Source organism: Mustela putorius, unplaced genomic scaffold (genome assembly GCF_011764305.1).
Source record: "Mustela putorius furo isolate JIRA1106 unplaced genomic scaffold, ASM1176430v1.1 tig00537284_pilon_pilon_pilon, whole genome shotgun sequence".
Lineage (NCBI taxonomy): Eukaryota > Metazoa > Chordata > Mammalia > Carnivora > Mustelidae > Mustela > Mustela putorius.
The window spans coordinates 3,066,492-3,084,244 of NW_025422422.1; the positions used below are offsets into that span (position 1 = coordinate 3,066,492).

General features: G+C 45.0%; 1 long non-coding RNA gene across 1 annotated transcript; it reads left to right on the forward strand.

Annotated features, from left to right (window-relative positions):
• The first annotated feature begins 3,267 nt into the window (after window positions 1-3,267).
• Window positions 3,268-8,078, forward strand: LOC101677059. The gene is made up of 5 exons (XR_198989.2): window positions 3,268-4,574; window positions 5,078-5,185; window positions 6,828-6,968; window positions 7,334-7,668; window positions 7,936-8,078. It is a non-coding gene; the product is annotated as an uncharacterized LOC101677059 (long non-coding RNA).
• Window positions 8,079-17,753: the final 9,675 nt, after the last annotated feature.

The window sequence follows — 17,753 nt, forward strand, 5'->3', positions numbered from 1 at the left end:
CCTGCGTGAACACTACGTATTCTCCTCCCTGAGGCCCTCCCCGATTCCTCAGGAGTCTTCTGTGGCTTCGCGGCCTAGCCGAGCCTCCTGAGCTCTCTTTCGACCAGGTCCTCACAGTCATGGCCTTGAGGTTCCTCGCCATCTTCTTCTTTCCACCCCGAATATGTGCAAATCTGTCAGGGTCCCTCTGCAAACGGACTCCATGGGAGTGATTTACGGCTGTCTTCCCCAGTCTGGACTTCGAACTCCTGTTAATGCAGCCAGCAGCAAGAGCCTTTGGCTGAAGTTTTGCTTTAGTGAGTGATTTTCTAGAGACCAACAAGACTTGGAGATCATTTGACTCGGATTAAGGGAGAGAAATACACACCCTTTGGCTACACATGACATGAATTCAGCTACATCTAGCCTTAGATGTGCCATTCAGGATTCTAATCATCCCTTGTGTATTTCTCTCCTTTATTAGCTTCTTTGTAAGAGGTGCTAAGTTTCATTTTTGTGCATCTTCTGCAAGCAGAGTGTCTCTCTGGGCCCTGGCAGCTACTTGGCAAATGTGAAAGAAATGACAACTGCTATGTTCCTGTCTCATTCTGGGTATTGTGATGCAGAGAATGTGGCACCTGCTCTCACAAAGACTTGGACAAGGATCTCTCATGATATAATCAATGAATGACTAAGCAGTGAATTTTGAGGAGTTGATTTTGGGGGAGGCTGTGCTCCCAAGTGATGGTTACCATCTCTCGGGCTTTGCAGTGCCCCAGTGAAAGGCTGTGGGCTTACCAGCAGCAGGAGTGCTTCTTCTTCTTCTTCTTCTTTTTTTTTTTTAACTTTTAGCTTGGTATTCTGCTTTTATTTACTTTTTTTCTTTAAAATGTTATTTAAATTCTAGCTAGTTAACATACAGTGCCGTATTGGTTTCAGGACTAGAATTCAGTGATTCATCAGGTCCACATACAACACTCAGTGCGCAACACGGCAAGTGCCTCCTTAACGCCCATGGCCCATCTAGCCCATCCCCACTGACCTCCCTCCATCAACCCTCAGTTTGTTCTCTATCATGACGAGTCTCTTTGAGTGTTTCCTTCTCTCTCTTCCCTCTTCCATATGTGCATCTGTCTTTTTTCTTTTTTTTCCTATGTGTTTTATTTCTTAAATTCTACATATGAGTGAAATCACATGGTATTTGTCTTCCTCTGACTTATTTCACTTAACATAATACACTCTAGCTCCATCTGTGTCATTGCAAATGTCAAGATTTCATTCTTTTTGATGGCTGAGTAATATTCCATTGTGTATATATGTGTGTGTGTGTGTGTGTGTGTGTGTGTGTGTGGTGTGTGTGTATACACATATACATATATATATTATATAAAATATCACATCTTCAGTGGATGGACATTTGGACTCTCTCCATAGTTTGGCTTTTATTGATAATGCTGCTGTAGACACTGGGGTGCATGTACCTCCTTGAATCTGTGTGTTTGTGTCTTTTGGGTGAATACCTAGTAGTGCAATTGCTGGATGGTAAGTAGTTCTATTTTTTTTTTTTTTAAATTTGAGGAAGCTCTATACTCTTCTCCAGAGTGGCTGTACCTGTTTTCATTCCCACCAGCAGGGCAAGAGGGTTCCCCTTTCTCTACATCCTCAAATACCTTTTTTGATCTCAGTAATGGCACACAACCAAAGAAGATGAACTTGAAGCTATTTCCAGAAACTCTCAATTTTTAGGGATCATTTGAGGCTCTAAGAGGAAAAGCTTTTGCAGGACTTGGCTTTCAACTGAACCCCAATATTCCCAGGGACATAATCAAGTTTTTGAGGTGGTAAAGGTCTGTGGAGGGCAAGATAAATGTGTCATTGTATTCTCTTGGTGGTCACAAAGCCTCCATCAAGTCACCTGTATGTTGGAACCTATATGAAAAAAAAATCTATTACATCCAAAATATCAGAGCTAAATAACCAGACAGGAAAGAACAAGGAGGGGGAGACTTTCCACGGAAGGGAAGGGAAGGGAAGGGAAAGGAAGGGAAGGGAGGCAGGGAAGGAGGGAGGGGGGAGATGGGCTGTTGAGGGAAGGCAGGTGTAGGTTCTGCCTGCATGCCTTCTCTAGGGAAGGCTGACCCGTCACTGGGTTCGTAAGAGCTTTCGTGATCTCTCAGCGTCCGGCATAAGCTTTGATAACTCTCCCTCCTCCACTCCAGCAAATTCCTTCCCAGTGCCCCAGACAGTGACAGAGCTAGGCCTTGAATTTGGTGCTCCTGATACCTAGTCATGCAGTTTTCCATAGCAACATAGGTGGCTGCATTTTTCACTCATTCGCTGGTGCTTACGTCATGATTTTATCCAGCTCTGGTCAAACATTCCTAATCATTGGGCTGAAGGAAAGCCACTGCACTCCACTCTAGATTAAGACAACAAGACCAAGCCCCCTCAGTTTTGGGTATCCCTCCACACCCTCCCATCTCCTGCTTCTCTGTTCTGTTCCAGAATGTCTATAACTCATCTTTGCAGCATTTTGTAAATTTAGCTTGGGGTTGAATTTATACTAATATTTGGAAACTACTTTAATTTTATAATTAAAAATGAAATGACACATCCAACCTTCTCTTTCTCTCTCCACGAATAGTCTGGCTGCAAAACAAATCTCTGCTATTAAGTGGTATTTATTTAATTGTGATTTGCTGTAGAGCTGGTTAAGAGGGGGTCATTAGGTTAAAATCATTGCGCCGGTCCTCTGAGCCGAGGATGTCTTGTGCTGACTTACGTTTGGGTGTGTTTTCTCTGACACTGAGCTAACACAGCCATATTTACATTATGCGCATTCTCTAGTTGCTGACATTTTTTGTTCCTCCAGAAGGAAAAGACACAGCACAGATGAATGACCCTATTTGATGTGATACGTCAGGTCGAGTTGGACCAGTGAGGGGTACTGGCATTAGCTACGCTTTCTTCCCATCTTTCCAGTCTTCCTCACCCCCAAATCAAGGTTGAAGATGGAACCAGTGATTTCTGATGCTCTGAATCCTTTGTAACTTATACTGAGAATCTCGGAGGTTGGATATAGTCTTAAAGGGCTAATAAACCAATGGGCTTCTTAGCACAGACCCCAAAATACCACCTGGAACCTTGGTTTTCTCCAAATGGTTAGGAGTTTGCAGACTTGTGCAGAGACTTCTTTTTGAGATTTTTGAAAAGAGGCCGTTTAAATACAACACAAAAGGATGTTCAGGGTGGGGTAGGGCTTACCATAAAACCCCCTTGGGAGCCTTTCCTCAAATAGTTTTTCCAAAGTCCTTCATCATCTTCCCATTTGGGGCCTCTTGGCTCTGCATTTTCTAGGCAGATGTGAGAAATGTCACCACATTTCCAGAGAGGAACTGAACAAGACAGATGGGCTCTACCCCAGCAGGACACCTGGATGGCAGCCTTATCTAGGGCCAAAATGGGACTGCATGTGCCTGCCTGTTTATTTATTCTCCTCCTGTTTGGAGACTTTCCCTGATTAATTACTTTCTAGTAATCGAGGCTGTTAACTAATGTCTCATCTGATTAACCTGTAGTTTGGCTCTTGGTCCCAGAGGGTGGGCTGGCCATCCAACTGGGGAATGAAGGAGGTCATTGGCCAGGGGCCCCTGGGATGCCAGCTTTGGGCTCGTTTATTTGCTTTAAGTCTTGTTTGCTATTCCCGCTGCAGTGACTGGCGACAGCTCCCCCCAAGTCCCATCCAATCTAATTGGCCTGCTGAAATAGCAGTGAACACAAGATTTAAGAAATGTTTTCTTTGAAAACTTCTGGTCCGACAGACACTTTGAGATCAGGTTTCACCCTGTTTCAATTGCTCACCATTCCCTGGGACTTTCAGGAGAAATATTGAAAGGGAGTCTTACAGGGGAGCTGCAGCTCTGTGGTCTGGGGGGGCTGATGAGCTAGAGGGTGGAGGGAAGGCTGTGCTGAGGCAGCCCGGCATCTTCAGAATCTAGAGAGCTTGCCAACGTTAACACATCCGAGGAGGTATTCAGTATCAAAGTCTCCAATATTTGGCTCCATAAACACGATACCGGTTGCAAAAACAAAGCTAAGGAGCTCATGCTGATTACTTCAATAAAAGCTGTTTAATTATGAACGTTTGGGAAATGAAGTTACCAACAGGACCAGGAGAGCTTTGGCGTCCAGTGTCCCTGCTCCCAGCATCCCACTGTTACACTAGATTGTCCACTCAGCTGAAAAGTCTGACATTGAGCAGGGTACACCCTCAGCCCTGCAGGGTACTGTACACTTGCCAATAACACTCCCTCTTGTTGCAGTGGCAAATTTTGGGAGCTGAGTACTGATAGAATTATCTAATGTTATCAGTGCCATTTTCAGACCATCCAAGGGTTACTTGGTGCAGGTGGGGGGGGGGTTGTCAGAGCTCTTGGAAGACCTGCATTTATTTCTAGGTTTTTCTTTTTTTCAGCTGACTTTTCTTCCCTCCCCTCCCCCTAGAAGTCAGGGTTCTAGGATGAGGCAAAGTAGATGTGAATTCTGAGCAGGGAGCTCATGGACCTGGTTGTGATGACGTGTTTTGGAATCCTCAGGTAAGTTTTTATTAATCAAAGTTTAGGAAACATGGTCTTATTAATGCTTCTGTATAATTCCCCTCTCTTTTTATGTGGTTTTAGCCAGTTATTTTATGTTTGATGTAAAAGTTTAATGAATAAAAATCAGAGTTGAATCTGTGTATGTAAGGAAAGAAATGTAAGGACATACACATTGTCAAGGAGTGAACTCTTTTCCATAAGTGACTTTTCACCATATATTGATTATTTCTCAAAGAACTGATTTTGATAGGAATCTTTAAAACTTATACTTATTCATCAGCAGATATTGAATACAAATTAACATTCTGACATTCCAAATAACTCTTGAGTAATTTATGTTCATTACCATTTGTGTGTGTGTGTGTGTGTGGTGTGTGTGTGTGTGTGTGTGTGTCTACATGTCTACTTTGGGTCATGAGACTCTTCTATGCTCTTGTAATGACAGTATATCCTTGATTTTTATTTCCTTTTAACAATGCAATAACAATTCTTTCTTTTAGTGAACAGGATAAAGAATAAGTTGGGAGGAAATTCCGAGTGTTTGGGACAAATTCCTTGCTTTAAGCTCATACCTGCCTAGAGAAGGTCTGGAACCTTCCAGGTGTCTGGTGAGCTACAGTGAAGGGGTGGGGAGTGGGGGCTGGGCTGTGTGGACAGGGGGGAGGGGTTAGGGAAAGGGTGGTTCTGGAGTTCAGTTTCGGGTTCTGGAGTTAAACTTCAGGCCCTAGCGCATTCACCTGGAGAACATGTGCCCAAATCTTTTCTTTTCCCCAACTTACATTCAAAAATTCAAGTTAAAGGGTAACTTTTAATGTGTGGTATACAAAGTTAAAATAACACTTCAAATTCCTCTGTGTATGGATTTGTTTTCTCTCCAAATGGTCAGAGTTACTGAAAGAAACTTGGAAAGGTTACTTGAGGTTCACAAGACCCTCTGGGAAGAGCCCACTTAGACCAGCCACTGGAACTTTGAGAAAGACCAGCGTAATGTTGTTACCTGACATTAGTGAGAAGGGGCCCTGACTGGTTCCCAGGAACTGTCTGTGTTGTTATTAGCTGAAAATGCCAGAACTTGTAGGGCAAGGAATGAGGACCAGGCTGGGAATCAAGATGCCTAGCTCCCGGTCCAAGCCCTCTTGCTATGTCTGTGACCCCAGATAGTTCATTTACCTTCCCTGAGTCTGATTCTTCCTTAAGGCATTGGCGTCATTAGCTTATTAGCTAATGACGCCAATGCCTTGTCATCAGAAGTGCAGATACAAACCAACTAATGGCTGTGAACGAATTTTGCAAAGGTGACAAGACGCTCTAAAATTCAAGGGTTGCTTGATTCTATATATTTTAGCAATATTTAAATCCTTCCAGACTCCATCTGTGCTATACAACGTCAGAGCAAGTCAGTCTTAGAGGTCATCTCATTCAGTGCTCTGATTTTATGGACAGAAAACTGAGAGAGAGCCGCGGACAGAGGAAGTTGCTCACAAAGTAATGTGGCATAGTGGTGCCAGGGTTGAAGCTGGAGCTAGGAGCTATGACTCCCTTTAGATGCTTTTTACATTTATTTATTTTTTTAAAAAGATTTCATTTATTTGAGAGAGAGAGAGGGAGTACCTGAGCACAAGCAGAGGGAGGGGCAAAGGGAGAAACAGACTCCCCACAGAGCAGGGAACCTGATATAGGGCTTGATCCCAGGACTCTGGGATCATGACCTGAGCCAAAGGCAGATGCTTAACCAACTGAGCCATCCAGGCACCCTAGATGCTTTAAAAAAAAAAAATAATAATAATAACAACAAAAACCCCAGTGTCTTTATAGAGAAGGCACCTAGCCAGTGAGGGATGGGTTCAAAAGAAACAGCTTTAGGTATTGTAAAACAATGAAATTCAAGGGGAATCAGGTGAAGGTATCAAAAGAAGGCAATTGTGGGCCATCCCGACTTTCTTGACTTGATTTAAAATCTACTGACTTTCCAGGTCCTTACACGCTCCGTCCCATAACGGAAGTACATTCTTCAAGTTTCTTCTCTCCATATTGTAAACTTACATATGAGGTGAACTTTGGGGACTCTCAGTGGGTAGACCTTGGAGTAGCTGCTCACTTGGTCACTTCCGGGCAGACCCACGCCCTCGTCCCCCACTGGAGAGAAGGGAGCCTGACTGAGAGCAGGGAAGCCTCTGAGGAAGGACTGGCCTTTAGGCAAAGGGCTAGCTCAGGAGATTTGTTAAGTGCTTTGTATGTCTTTTTCCATAGTTGCGGGGGGAGGCTCTGAAGAGCAAAGCTGGAACCGCTTCTGTTGATCGCTCTTCCTTTCATCCCAGATTTGATTCTCCATGATGGACTTGCGGGCTTGCCCTGTCCCAGCCCAAGAGTCCCAGATTCTGGTATTACCGGGTATGTCGTGAAATGTAATCTCCAGTTGTTGGGCAGTCGAGCTTTTATGGGGGAGCCACTAGATATTTCGAATTTTTGATACTTTGAATTTCATTTTCTACTGCAGCGTTCCCCTTGCCCCCGCCTAATAGTACCTCAAGCAGCTGAAGGTGGGGGCTGTGGTGGTCTTCTCTGGTTCCCATCTGTGCTGTTTGTCCTTCCCCAATCCCTGCCCTTAGTCTGCTCTAGAGCATCTAGGGGTTTATGGGGGAGAGTTAGGGAGTGAGGAAGGTACCGCTTGATGGGTCATGATCCAGTATTTTCCTCTGGGTTTGGTGGACGCTTGTTACTCATACTGAGTATTAACTACTGTTCTCTTAATACAGTTGCTGCCCCTTCAAATCAGCCGCTTACAACTCCAGATATCAATGTTCAGCCTTTCATGGGGTTGTCTTGCTGTGCGGTTCCCACGAGGACTTCCTGGGCAGAGCTTTGCATATCATGATATATTCTGGCAACTTTCTGCAGGGTCCATATGGAACCCAAGGGAAACCTGAAACCCAGGCATTTCCCACACAGCCATGTCTCCTGCTTCTACTCTCTGGGTCACTGGCCCTTCACCGCCTCTCTGGTGGCTTTCTCAAGGCTTGGAGCCAGTCCCAGTCCGGCCTTTAGACAGAAGATCGAGCTCTCTGAGCTGTCATTCTGAAGCCCCCCACAGGTAAAGGGATCCATCTCCATTCCTTCCTTCATGAAGTGTGTGTAGGGGGGGTGGTAATGCTTAGCATTCCAGGCAAAGACATCCTTTCTTCAGGGTCGCTTCAACCTCAGAGTTTTTCAGAGGGGATGTTGGACTAAGCATTGCAGATATATTTCTGAAACATTTCCTTTGCAAATCCTGCATCAGTGGGCTATCAGCTCATTTTATAATGTGTTATTTTGGAAGGATCCCATTTTAACTCTGGTTACCCTTCTATTTGATTTGCAGGCAAACCACACCGGAGCCTGCCTTGTGTGCCTTGCAGGATAGAGGTAGATTTCAAAAGGGGTCTTGGAAGAAAAGAGGCTTCTCAAACTCTGACGTCTATAGAATTGTTGTACGTTATTCTTAACAATATCCTTTTTAATGTAAGTCAGAAAATATGCATATAGAAATAAAACATATTTCTATCCTTTAAAATATATTTGCTGTTTCATTAGTGTTGTATCTTTATCAGTCAGGCAATTCATTATCAAACAGTCATTTCCAAGATTGACCAGGTTCAAATCATGTGTCCTTTTCTTTAAAATATTCTCTTTCTAATTTTCTTTCTACTTTTATAAATGCCTGATTCTCTTCGTGTCAGTGGAGTGGTGGCCTTTAGTTACCCATAGGCATAGACTAATAACATCTCACCAAAGCCTTTGGTGTAAACTGTGGTACCCTACAAAGAGGAAATCTGTTTTTGCTGTTTGCAAAGGAATTCAAGATCTTTATAGTCACAAAGAACTCATAAAACCAATGAGCCATGTATATGAAAATGATCCCTGGGTCTAGACTTCAACAAGCCAGTGTTTGCTAATCAGTTTGCGAAATAAATATGAGCAACTAGGGCTTTGGGTTTGAGAGTGTGTAGTGTCTGTTGGTAAGTGGGATTTCTCCTGAACTCATCTTGCTGTTCTGTATGGAAAAATCAGGAGAGATTAAACAGGTTTGTCTTATGTTTTAATACAGTAGACAACAATAACAACAAGTAAACAAACCAAAAATAGGTAGAATACAAACAGAGAATTTACATGTATGTTTCTAATTCCCAATTTTTAAAGTTTATTTGAAGTTTTAAATTCTAACCAAAGGTAGCTTCATAGCAGTGTGTACTGTCACTTTTACCTACTTCAGATATGTAATCCCTTATGATGTGTGGATACCAGATTGAGAATGTTGGGTTTTTCCTGACTTTTCTAAATCATAATTTCCAGATACAATGCCGTACCTTTTATTTTGTTTTCTTTGCACATAACGGCCTAAACTAGGTGATCATGTTTGTGTGTAAGTATATGTGTATGGGTGCATGTTTTGAGAGGAGGGGAGAGAATGGGGCTTGGGGGTTGATTATGCTCAAAGCTAGCACACAGGTTTTATTATGTGTCCCCCAATGTGGTTAAGTCTGACATTTAGTCTTTCAACAAATATTTATAGTCTCCCATGTTCCAAAACTTCATAGTTTTGGGGTCTATTCAGTTAATTAAACCCTGGTCCCTCAAGGTGCTTACATTAGAGTTGGATCTCTTTAACTGTTGTAAATGGAGCATAGAGCTTGAAAATTATTCACTATGATACACATTTATTCTTTACTTGGTACCTAAACAATGAGACAATCCTTGCATAAGTATTTTTTTTTGAGAACTTTCATTTAAAAGTACTTTTTTTCCAATAAAACATTCCTATGTGTAGAGATCTTAGTTTTATGAGGAGTGGGAATTTTTCTTATGCAGATTTTCTTTATAAGTGTGGAGTCACTGATGAAGTGGCAAGGGTGGGAGATTTAGAGGGTGGCAGGAAGATATACACAACATCTTTGGAAATTGCCAAAATCAACACTAATAAGATATTCACTATCATAGTTCTCAGAATGTGGATCTATAAAAGTATTGTGGTTATGTCTAGGACCAAGAGGTATTGATTTTTATTTTACTATGGTATTGCAGATTGTGCCATTGGCAACAGAACTTATCCTACCATTCTTTTGGCAAGATAGACTAAGTCTGGTTCTACTTCATTTTGCAGTTGGGTTGTCTATGGATCTGGGGTAGATTAACTAGTTGGTGGGAGTCTAGGGCTAATGAAACTGAGTTACAGGTCTGATTCCCAACTAGACATCAATCACTTTCACATGGAAGAAAAGGAAATTCTTCTTTGCCTCTGGTTGCCATATAATGCTGGCTGCCATAGCTAAATCATATGGTCGTCAGAAGACACGGATAGAGAGGGTGTGAAGACTTGGTTTTTCCAGTCACTTCTCCCAAGGGAATAATTAAACATATACATATGCAATGACTTTGTCAGTTGAGTTGCCAAAGGTTTTGTGAATGGGGTGCCTGGGTGGCTCAGTGGGTTAAAGCCTCTGCCTTCGGCTCAGATCATGATCTCAGGGTCCTGGGATCGAGCCCTGCATCAGGCTTTGTGCTCAGCGGAGAACCTGCTTCCTCCTCTGTCTCTCTGCCTGCCTCTGCCTACTTGTGATCTCTCTGTCAAATAAATAAATAAAATCTTAAAAAAAAAAAAAAGGTTTTGTGAAGCATTGCAGAGTAATACCTACCAACATGGAGCCCAAGTCCACTGCAACTTCCATCAACAAAGGTGAGCAAGTTTGGCCCCAAGACCTAATTCTGCCTTGACTTTTGCTGAGATAAGGGAGGCCCAGGGTTCCTACTGTCAGAACTAGTTCGTTCATTCTTCAGTAGGATAGGGTGCTGGTTAGTGCTTGATTCTCTCATCCTATGTATCCTGGGTGAATTAGACCCCTACGTATGGAGGACAGAGTGGAAATTTGCCTAGGAAGCAGACCTCTAAGACCTCTTATGTCTGCTTTTCCAAACATTACCCAGGCTTGTAGACATGTCCTCAGGCATCATTTTTCTCAAGACCTCACAGTTTTTGCAGTTATCTTGGGTTGAGAAAGCGACATTACTCAGCCACAACCAGTTTCTTGCCAACATCTTCTATAAAATGCACAATAAAGCCGGATTTTAAAGATGAAACATGTTTATTTGGTCTCTTGTGTTGATGGAGTAGTCACTGAAGTTTCAATTTTTCCAGGAAGATAGGAGACAAGAGGGTGGTGGTTTAATGGCTTCCCTGAATGGAGATAGATGGAAAGAGTGAATAGATCTAGATATTAGAGATTTGCAAAGGATGCAGGTAGTTGGCCCTGGAGACAAGAATAGGAGACAGATGAGAAGTTGCTGTGGCATGTGTTTCCAGTCAGTACAGTTCTACAGTCCAGGGTTGGGTGCCCTGGAGAAAGAGACTGGAGAGTGTTTCGTGGCAGTGGACTCTCTCTCTCTCTCTCTCTCTCTATATATATATATATATATATATATATATATATATGGATAGATAGTATAGATAGATAGTATAGATAGATAGATAGAGATAGATATAGATATCTATCTATAGATCTATCTCTATCTATCTATACTATCTATCTATACTATAGATCTATCTCTATCTATCTATATATATCTCCCCCATATATATGTATATTATATATTATATATATAATTAAACCTTTCCTCATCTTCCCAAACTAAACCATATGCTGTGCCCTGAAGACAGAGTAAAGATCCCTAGCTCAGGCCTTCCCAGTATGTATTACTTTGCAGTCATTCCTCTGTGACTGAGCATCAGTTTTTATCATCTTCCAAAACTAGCAATCATGCCCCCATCCTTCGGAGACAGGCTGCATCCAGGGGTATCCTCTACTATCCTCCAGCCTGGGCTGGACCCAAGGGTGCAGGCCACCTCCACAATGGCATGGCCTCAGAATTCCACTTGTTACCTGGGAGGTCCCTCACTAATAGGGGGACCCATTACCTCAAATCTCCACACAGAAGACAGAAGAGAACGCCAAGTGGTGTCTCTGACTCTAGAATATAATTTCTCAGAAGCAGCAAAAGCTCACAACGGCGTGCTGATTCCTTTGGGGGCATCTCCTGAGGCCTTAGGTCTGTTCTTTCTGATCAGACCTCATGGTATCACAAGTGCCACTGCTATGAATTCACTGCCTTCTCTTTCCCATCTGTCCCACTGACAGACCCATAAATCACACACTTTAGGATGGAAGCTCTCAGGATTTGCCTATGCTAGATGTTTCTTTGTTTCTACTCTTGCTCTCTCTCTCTTAGTGTCTGTATGAGTGTGAGTGTGAGTGTGTGTGTAGCTTACCATGTGGCTTAGCAGAGGTCACAGAAGGAAAGAATTTTATGAGGAAGTGGAGACAATGCATTGTCTAGAAGGCTGTGGCCTCACAGGCAAGGCAAGCCCAGTTTGTCTCCTGAGCATCTCTGTGTATACTCATGCATAATGTTGTCAGGCTGTACTCTTGGGGCATCCATCTCTAGGTGCCCTGACAACAAAGTCTGAAAGTTACTTGTCTCCTTGAGGGCCGATTTTGCCTTGAGCTATTAAGTGCCCATGAGTCTGTCTCCCTAGTATAGCTATGTTCGGTGGGGTCCAATGGGCCACTTAGCTCCTCAGGTGAGACTCAGTAGGCTGTCCGAGCTGGGCAGGAAATCTCTGAAAAACCATGGCTGAACCAGAGTGACACATCATTGCCCAGGAGATACGGCTCTGAGTGCAAAGACAATGGGAAGGATAGGTTTTCTTGCTATCAGGAGGCCTGGGATTCTTGACTTTTATGTCCATGGTCCTTTGTTACTCCAGCTGGGAGAATGAGAAGGGACCAGTGGATCCTAGACCACTCTTCCCCTTCTGTCCGGACCTGCCTGTGATCTTCTTGGGCACATTACCTGGGAAGACTCAGGAGGGTGAAGCAGAAAGTTTGGCTTACTAGTTTAACTGCAGCCCAGGGATCTCTTCATTCTGGTTTTGCTATCACTGTTGGCATGATTAAGACCCACTAGAGACTGCCAGAGGCCCAGCGTACAGTTTACACTTCATTTTTGGAAAGAATCTTTGTGCATATATATCAGGGAACACCTCTCAGAGTGTGTTGACTTATTCACTGTTCAATTGCTCCTTCACTTTTGAACAGACACTGCCCGAAATACAGGCAGTATTCAGGAAGCATCAGGAAGGGGACTGCCACATTATAGGGCAATTTCTTATTTGAACAAAGCTGGACTTAGGAAAAGTACCCCATTCCCTATCTTCTACCCAGGCAGCTGTGGGGAAAGAAAGGGGCCTGTTTTCTTGGGGTCCAACCCAGACTTAGCCATCACAACGCTGGGTCTGTGGTATGCCCTGGATGGAAGGGGGGCGAGAGGGAAGGCTGTGGCTTGTGTCAGCGTTATCACCCACGTACACGGAGAGTTTGGGGACTCGTGTTCCCATAACCGGGCCCTTCCTCACTCTTGACTCTTGACTCAGGAGTTTTGTGAAAGTGCTTCCCCACTTCCAAGCGGTACCTCCTTAGATGCAGAAAGATCTCTACCTGGACCGTCGATCTCAGGATTGAGGCCACTTGTGTCATGTGCGGACCACTCAGAGCTCTGGATGTGTAGGTGTGGAGGACCAGTCCATTGCCCTCAGTTATTAAGTCCCTCCTGTACACAGAGCAGTGTGGGAAACACTGTGGGGAGTGCACAGGTACGGGGCATGGGCCTGGCTTCTGGTGGGGTGGATCATTCTGGAAGAGAGACAAGGGAGACCGCAACACACCTGGAAAGGATGGGCTGAATCAGTGGGGACCACAGCTGCAGATTTCAGGGAAAAACTGGGGCTGAGGGTGATAAAGTTACAGAAAAAGAGAGGTGGGTGGTGACTTCTTACGTAGGCAAGCAGTGATAGGGGCCCTGGGGGTGCTGGGATGCTCACCTGAATCCCCACAGACAGGCGCCCAGACTTTTCAGGGAGCGTGTTCACCTGAAGGCGGTCTGCCCAGCAGTGGGAGAATGACTTTTAAAATAAAGGTCAGCTGCCGCCGCCCGCGCTCTGCCTCCACGGGCTTCAAGAATGCCAGACATCTCAGAGAGGCCTCTCTGGTCTGCTTACCCGGCACTGCCGCTTTTTGAGGTCTTCAGAGTTTTCTTTGACCGTTTAAATGACAAGGGGGAATTTCTTGCAGGGGTCATGGGGAGAATATTTTTAGAATGAAGGACCGTTTTAAAAAATAAGACAATTACTGCAAGATTTTGAAATCTGACAAGCAGACATTTTCCATCCCCATCAGGAAACTTTGCCCAATTTCTCGGACCTTTAAATACCACAGATAAGCTCCAGTTTCTGGCCAGCAGCGAAAGGGGCTCAGGCAGAGCTCTGCGGAGGCTCAACGTGACACCTGTGCGGGGCCGCCGGCGAGTCTGGCGTTTCAGGCCCCGCTTCCCCTTTTGTACCCCCATTAGCTGGACGCCCCTCCCCTGCTCGCAGGATTTGGCTTCCGAACACCTAGTTGTAAATTCCAGCTTCAGCCTGTTCCTAGCTGTGTGACATTAGGTAAGTGAGTTCACATCTCTGAGCCTTTGCTTCCTCCTTTGTAAAGTCAGGATAAATAACCTTTCCAAACTCACGTGGCCTGGGGGGGATTATTTGTTTTGGTGCCGTGGGTTTCAGGCCCAGAGCCGTGAGAGGAAGCGGGCCTTGCGGCCTCAGCCGAAGTCCAGCGATCAGAGCAGTCATTCAGATACGATGAGAGAAGCGCCAGAAGGGACCGCACAGGTGTGCTCGTGGGCGGAGCTCGGCCAAGGCCGGGAGGAAGGTGCAATGAGTCCCAGGGGTGCCTCTGAGGAGCTTGTGCCAAAAGATAGACGGCGAGCGGCCCTGGGCCCGGGAGTCACCGCGGGCATGTGCAGGGCGGTCTAGCCACCGGCTCTGAATGAAGGTGAAGTGTGGAGGCAGCCACAGGCTCCCGGAGCTGCGTGACTGCTGGTGACCTGCGTGCCCTGTGCCCGGGGCAGGGGCTGGGTGACAGCGCAAAGCGCTGGCAAAACTGTCATTGTGGGGACCGGCACGACGCGGTGCGGGTGACGCGTTTGTTCCCGCGGCTTCTCTCCTGACCTGCTTTCCTGAGAGGCAGCGCGGCCCTCCTGCCCTCAGTCCCAGCAGCTCCTCGGCTCGCTTTCCCTCGGAGCCGCTCTGCCTCGCCGAAATTATTCGTCTGCCTGAAGGTTTAACTTTGAATGTAAGTTAAATGTCTTAACTACTGTCTCCTCGTTGTTTGGGCATGTAGTTGGCATAACGTAGACACGATCAGTATTTGTTCCGTGGCTGGGTGAATGGCACATGATTGTACTCAGATGAAGACCAGATTATCGGCCCGTTTCAGAGACTAAGAGATGCCCCAGGACATGTGGTCACAACACCCCTGAGTCTGGGGGGGGAAGAGAAAGGAAGTGTTCACCTTCGGTGTGCTGAAGTCCTCTGAGGCTGGGGAAGCGAACATGTTTCCCGTGTATTTGGAAACGAGGGAATGAATATCTGTGCCTCTTCTGGTTTCTGCAAAGAAGGGAGGCAGAAGGAGGTAGTGGTCAACTCCGGGAACCTCAAGAGTAGAAAGAAGGGGTGTATCACCTCTCCTTTTCCGCCATGGACTCGGAAGTCTTTGTGATCTTGGTAGTAGGAGAGATGTCTGCTTGGAGCCCCTGGTATGTTCCACGGTTTGAACACCCCTCAGTTACTCTGCCACAAGTGAAATACCACGATGTGTGGAAATAATGTGGCTTCCTAAAATGAATCATAATCACACTCATTTTCATAATCATTCACAGCAGCTGCTACTGTCCCTTTGACGTTTTGTTTGAGAAAAGATTTCTTGAAGAACTCACAGGTTCATTTATGTTCTCTGACTCTTCCTAAATTGTCAGGTAGTAATGGGCTAGGAGAGGAAGCATTGGGCATCTCAGCTACCCTTGGAAAGCTGGTTGCACATCCTCTTGCTGAGAGCACCGGAGTCAGACTCTCTGCCTTTTGTAACAACCATTTTCCTGTAAAGCCAGCCTTTCCATGGCGCTAATGATTCTTAGAGGCAGCAGGTAGAGCCCAATATTGACTCCACCTCAGCTGATGGCTTATAGATCAGTCCCAGCAGGGAGTTTATTTTTTATTTTATTCTCAAAAGATTTAATTTGTAGGATATCTCTGTGGCTAAGTTGTTGGGTAGCTGCCTTCTGCTCAGGTCATGATCCCAAAGTCCTGGGATTGAGCCCTGCATCCCGCTCCCTGCTTCTCCCTCTCCCACTCCCCCTGCTAGTGTTCCCTCTCTCACTCTCTCTCTCTCCCTCAAAAAATAAATAACAAATATTTAAAAGATTTTATTTCTTTTTTTGAGGGAGAGAGAGAGAGAGAGAGTGCATGAGCAGGGGGAGGGGCAGAGGGAGGACAAGCAGACTCCCTGCTGAGCATGGAGCCCCACGAAGGACTCTATCCCAGGACCCCAACATCATGACCTGAGTCAAAGGCAGATGTTTAACCGATTGAGCCACCCAGGTGCCCCAGCAGAGAGTTTAATGAAGAAGTTACAGTCAGAGCAGGGGCAAGGAAAAGGGAACTGACAGGGACTGGCCACCCAGGGACCAGTAACTGTGGGAGCCATCAGGCCTGAGCAGCAAGGCGAGGGTCCCAAGGTGGTTCTTTTGCTGTCCTCATAAGCATGGAGGCTTTCCTCTGCCTGTACCCTTCTCTGTGAATGCTCAAGAAGAACAGGAAGTTTCTGTTGTACAGTTTAAAACTGCTGTTGGGGAAATGGAACATTTTTAAACTCTGAAACTGTCAGCGATGTGCAGAAATTGCGACAGGAGAGCCTGAGATTCATGTCTTATGAGTCTGGCCGCTGCAGGATGTATAAAGCTGGCCACCAGCCCCAGCATTCTTCACCTGCAGTCACAGAATAGGAACTCATAATTCATGGGTATTTACCATGCATTAGTCCTTGTTTCAAGCAACTGACATTATTAACTAACTTAGTTTTCAGGAACAACCCATGAGGGACAGACTATTTTTACTCCAAGTTAGAGACCAGGAACCTGAGCTCGGAGGTCATGTGACCTGACGATGACCACAGAGTTAGTAAGTAGCCACATTAGAATCCACACCTCTTGATGGCCCTGCCCATGTTCTTGATCAGGGAGCCACAGTGTTTCTCTCTTTTGTCTTCTGAGGACCCTCCAGTGCTCAGCCACCAATTTTTCTGCCTGCTTCAGAAACCCTCAGGGATAAAGTTTTGAGTTATCTGACTGGGCTTCTCTGTGCCGCTGTAGGCTGCTCCTGAAAGGCTGTGGCTTCAAAGCCAGTCTTCAGCTGGCCTATACGGGCTTTCATTGGCCCCTTAAATGGACAGCGTAACGCAGTGTGCAAACTGTAAGTCCGAACAGCCCGGTGCCAGGTGTTCTGGTGAGTGGCACAAACCAAGCCTACTCTATGTTCTTAGGTTTCCAAGAACCTTTCCATGAGTTTTTAGGAAGAAAATTATTGAGTCATAATTAAAGTTTTGAAAACCGTATGCAGTGATGATACCAAGTTTCTTTTTATACAATGTTTATACAAGAAAGAACATTATTTATTATTAAAGTTTTGAAAACCATATATATTAATTATACAAGTTTTTCCTTGTACAGTGTTGCAAGAGCACAGTAGTATTATTTTCATTTTATTGCTGGAGAAACTGAGACCCAGGCTCATGATAGAATAATATGAACAGCAAATGACTGGGAACCCTGAGGTGGTTTTCTGTCTCTTCCTCCAACTAGATGTGTGACTCTAGGTATACCTTCTCTCTCTCTCTCTCTGGCTCTCGCTCTCGCTCTCTCTCTCTCTCTCTCTCTCTCTCTCTGGGTCTCTGTCTTACCATTTACAACATATGAGGCTCAGTTTGATTTCTGAGCTCCTTTCCAGTTCTGCAGTTCTATGACTTACCAAGATCAAAGCAAGCTGCTTGTTAATTGAAGTGTTTTATAGATGGGGTGGTTCAAAAAAGGATTTGAGGTGGCTTATCGGATCAGAACGCACTTAAGTCAAGATGGTTAAAAGTAACAACAGAATCAAAAATGATAAAACATAATGCAAAAGCGATGCTTCAGGCACCAAGGCCGAATGAGTCACTGATGGCTGGTGTTGCATCTGGAGTCTCAGAAACCCCGCCCACTGCAGGC